The sequence below is a fragment of the Erythrolamprus reginae genome, chromosome 10 (genome assembly GCF_031021105.1).
Source record: "Erythrolamprus reginae isolate rEryReg1 chromosome 10, rEryReg1.hap1, whole genome shotgun sequence".
NCBI classification, from domain to species: Eukaryota; Metazoa; Chordata; class Lepidosauria; order Squamata; family Dipsadidae; genus Erythrolamprus; species Erythrolamprus reginae.
In genome coordinates, this window is record NC_091959.1 from 29,230,082 (window position 1) to 29,235,081 (window position 5,000).

Genomic DNA, 5,000 nt, shown 5'->3' on the forward strand with positions numbered 1-5,000 from the left:
GGACCTCGGCCGCGACGTGCATCAACGGCCTCGGTTTGGCGCCTCGAACGGTAGGCGTACCCGGTCTACCGGGCCCATCCCAGTCGTGCCCGGACAGCTCGCAAACCGTTTTCGGACCCCCGGACCTCCAGCCGGTCCCAGCGGGGCGCCGGCCAAGCGGAACTGGATCCCAGCGAGGGGAGCCGAGTCCCGGAAACCTCGGCGGCGGCCCGGGTCCACGGGAAACTCCGCGGACGGTGCTCACAACGGTCTACCGGGCTTCTCCGACGCGTGGATCAACGGCCTCGGTTTGCCGGGCCCATCCCAGTCGTGCCACGACAGCGCGGATACCGTTCGCCGACCTCGCACCTCCGCTCGGTCCCAGCGGGCCCCCGGAAAACTCCTCGGACGGTAGTCGTACCGGTCTACCGGGCTTCTCCGACCCCGGGCGCCGGCGCCGGGAGACGGCCTCTCGTTCGGGGACCTCGCACGGTCGTCGGCACGGGGACGGATGGGGACCCGGGGGCCCTTCGCGAACTTTAGTCAGACCGGTCCACTCGGCCTCTCGGACCCCGGGCGCCGGCGCGGGAAGCCAGCGTCTCGTTCGTGGAACGCGACATGGGAAGCGCCGCGCCTCGGTGACGGACCTCGCCCGTCGCCCCGGCGACGGCGCGCGGCCCCGGTCTACCCAGTCGCGCGCCGACAGCGCGCAAACCGTTGGCGGACCCACGGACCTCCACCCGGTCCCAGCCGGGCGCCGGCCAAGCGGAACTGGATCCCAGCCAGGGGAGCCGGGTCCCGGGCCTCGGCCGAAACTTGGCCGGTGGCCCGGGTCCCCGGGAAACTCCGCGGACGGTGCTCACACCGGTCTACCGCGCCTCTCCGAGCCCGTGCGCCGGCGCGCGAAGCCAGCGTCTCGTTCGGGGAACTCGGCCGCGACGTGCATCAACGGCCTCGATTTGGCGCCTCGAACGGTAGGCGTACCCGGTCTACCGGGCCCATCCCAGTCGTGCCCGGACAGCGCGCAAACCGTTGGCGGACCCCCGGACCTCCAGCCGGTCCCAGCCGGGAGCCGGACAAGCGGAACTGGATCCCAGCCAGGGGAGCCGGGTCCCGGGCCTCGGCCGAAACTTGGCCGGTGGCCCGGGTCCTCGGGAAACTCCGCGGACGGTGCTCACACCGGTCTACCGAGCCTCTCCGACCCCGTGCGCCCGCGCGCGAAGCCAGCGTCTCGTTCGGGGACCTCGGCCGCGACGTGCATCAACGGCCTCGGTTTGGCGCCTCGAACGGTAGGCGTACCCGGTCTACCGGGCCCATCCCAGTCGTGCCCGGACAGCGCGCAAACCGTTGGCGGACCCCCGGACCTCCAGCCGGTCCCAGCCGGGCGCCGGCCAAGCCGAACTGGATCCCAGCCAGGGGAGCCGGGTCCCTGGCCTCGGCCGAAACTTGGCCGGTGGCCCGGGTCCTCGTGAAACTCCGCGGACGGTGCTCACACCGGTCTACCGAGCCTCTCCGACACCGTGCGCCGGCGCGCGAAGCCAGCGTCTCGTTCGGGGACCTCGGCCGCGACGTGCATCAACGGCCTCGGTTTGGCGCCTCGAACGGTAGGCGTACCCGGTCTACCGGACCCATCCCAGTCGTGCCCCGACAGCGCGCAAACCGTTGGCGGACCCCCGGACCTCCAGCCGGTCCCAGCGGTGCGCCGGCCAAGCGGAACTGGATCCCAGCGAGGGGAGCCGCGTCCCGGGCCTCGGCCGAAACTTTGGCGGTGGCCCGGGTCCCCGGGAAACTCCGCGGACGGTGCTCACACCGGTCTACCGGGCCTCTCAGACCCCGGGCGCCGGCGCCGGGAGACGGCCTCTCGTTCGGGGACCTCGCACGGGCGCGCGCAACGGGTACCGGTCTACCGGGCCTCTCCCACGGGAAGCCGGCGTCTCGTTCGTACCCGTCGCGGGGAGCACGTGCCGCTTTGTGGTACCCCGCACGTCGCCTCGGTGACGGCGCGGGGCCCCGGGGCCGTCTGCAAACGTTAGGGTAACCGGTCTACCCGGCCGATCCCAGCCCCTGGCCCACAGCGCGGGACGCGGGGTGCCCGGGCCTCGCTGCCGGACCTCCGCCGTCGCCTCGGCGGTGGTTACCGGTCTCCCCGCCGGTCTACCGTGGACGGGCGACGGGATCCCGGGCCTTGTACCGTCGTTGCGCGCTAGTGGCCCCGGTCTACCGGCCTGAGCCGAGCGCTGACGGAAGCCTGGGCCACAGCTCCCGCCCCCCAGCCCCCTGTCCGCCTCTCTCTCTCTCTCTCTCTCTCTCTCTCTCTCTCTGCCTGCCACCTGAATGTGGCGACACCGGGTGTCTGTGTCTGTTTTGGGGTTTTTTCCTTACCTAGGTGTAGGATTTTACTTTTCTCTACGTTGAAGACCGCCCTTCCGTACTCTTAGCCTGTCCTCTTGTGGCATTGGCACCGGTCTACCCAGGTGTTCAGTTTTTTCCACAAGGAGGAATTCTCTTGGAACGTCTTGGAACTGTGGTCCATCCTTCATCTTGGTCATCTCCGTCTCCAACTTCCCCGCTAGGACTTGTGGAGAAACAACATCTGGAACAGCTGAACCTTCAACATCATCGATTGGAAAAATAAACTGAAGTATCATTACTGGGTATTCTGGGACCAATCTGTACCTTCTTCAAATTTAGCTGAGGTTGAAATAACCACTGTGTGGATTGGTGTCAGCAAATTTACACTGCTTACAACTTTGATCAAAACCTATGAATCGCGGCCTTTCTGCTACTGGGCCTCCTCTCTTTCTCTGGACCAGCGGAGTGTTAACCATGGCATATGAGCCAAAAATATGGAGGCTTTGGATATCAGGCTTCTTTCCGTACAGCAGGTAAAAAGGATTCATAAGGTTTTGGCTTTAAGTAGTAAACACCTCTAATTGGAAAAGCACGAGCAACAACTGTCTCGTTCTTGATAACGTGGACTTCTTTTTCTAAAAGCATAAGTTTATAACCTAAGTCTTCCTTTAGGTGATACATACTGAGTAAGTTAGTTACTTGCAGCTTTCGGAATGTATAGAACGCGTGGAATCGTTTGGTCTAATTCTTTTACGTAAGCAGTTCCTTCTCCTTCAACTTTGCATAGGTGATTTGACCCTGAATGTAGTTCTTTTATGTCAGTCTTACGTAGTTCTGTGAAAAGTTCTCTTTGGCAAGTAACGTGAAAAGCTGCTCCGCTATCTAAAAGTCCATAAACGTCGGATGTCATGCTCTGGATCTGACTGTGGAACGTTGTTCGGGACCAAAGAACCGACGGAAGGACGTGGTTCGCTTCTGGAACCTCGTTGAGATGATCTGTCGGAGTTGCTGGAGCTTCTGCGCCTGCCGCAGATTGAGAGCGTTGCCAATCAGGATATTGAGTGCGTTGGAAATCTGTTCCCCTGGGCTGCTTGTAACCTGGATATAAGGTTCGGGAGGGAAGCGTTTCTGATAGGAAAGTGAACACAAGAACAAGGGGCCGCAATGTGAAGTTAGTTGAAGTTGGATAATTTTCCATTTTGTTTCGAGTTTCTTTTACGTCGGCGATGCTACAGTATCGCGAATGTGGCCAGTTGGATACCGGATGGAAAAGGTTTCCTCTCTACATTACAGCCGGGGGGGGGAGAAATATCCATCCTTGGCCACTAAAAAAAATGGCTCGAAATACTAGCGGGTCGGGAAGGACAAAAGGGTCCTGACACAGCGGCTCGTCTCCTAGTAGGTGACTGAACCGGTGAAGAAACCAGCCCTCCCTTTCCCAGATCGGTCCTGGCGGTTGCACCGGCAGGCGTGGGTTTGCGTCGATGAACTTTAACTTACGCTGGTATGGCCAGCCACGAATCCAAAATGGCTTTGTTAATTACATAGAACCTAAATAGAGCTAGAGAGCGTGAGGAAGAAACAAGCGTCTGGTGTCAAAGCCGGTCCACTTGGCAGATCACCAGCGTGGGGAAGAGAGAGGTCGAAAGGAAAAGAGGAGAGAGAGGGAGCCCGCCCCGCCCCCAGGTCTACCGGCAGAAGTTGGAAGGGGGACAAAAACTCCCAACAGACTCTTTCTGGTGCCGGTCTAGGCGAAGGAGAGACAGAACGTCCAGGCAGAAGCTGAAAGGAAAATACCAAACACTCTCTTTCTGCCGCCGGTCTACCTGTAGAAGGAGAAAGGAAAGGGAAGATTAAGGAGAGAGAGGTCGCGCTACCGGCCACAGCTGAAAGGAAAATACCAAACACTCTCTTTCTGCCGCCGGTCTACCTGTAGAGGGAGAAAGGAAAGAGAAGATTAAGGAGAGAGAGGTCGCGCTACCGGCCACAGCTGAAAGGAAAATACCAAACACTCTCTTTCTGCCGCCGGTCTACCTGTAGAGGGAGAAAGGAAAGAGAAGATTAAGGAGAGAGAGGTCGCGCTACCGGCCACAGCTGAAAGGAAAATACCAAACACTCTCTTTCTGCCGCCGGGTCTACCTGTAGAGGGAGAAAGGAAAGAGAAGATTAAGGAGAGAGAGGTCTGGCTACCGGCGACAGTTGAAAGGAAATTACCAAACACTCTCTTTCTGCCTCCGGGTCTACCTGTAGAGGGAGAAAGGAAAGAGAAGATTAAGGAGAGAGAGGTCTGGCTACCGGCGACAGTTGAAAGGAAATTACCAAACACTCTCTTTCTGCCGCCGGGTCTACCTGTAGAGGGAGAAAGGAAAGAGAAGATTAAGGAGAGAGAGGTCTGGCTACCGGCGACAGTTGAAAGGAAATTACCAAACACTCTCTTTCTGCCGCCGGTCTACCTGTAGAGGGAGAAAGGAAAGAGAAGATTAAGGAGAGAGAGGTCTGGCTACCGGCCACAGCTGAAAGGAAAATACCAAACACTCTCTTTCTGCCGCCGGTCTACCTGTAGAGGGAGAAAGGAAAGAGAAGATTAAGGAGAGAGAGGTCTGGCTACCGGCCACAGCTGAAAGGAAAATACCAAACACTCTCTTTCTGCCGCCGGTCTACCTGTAGAG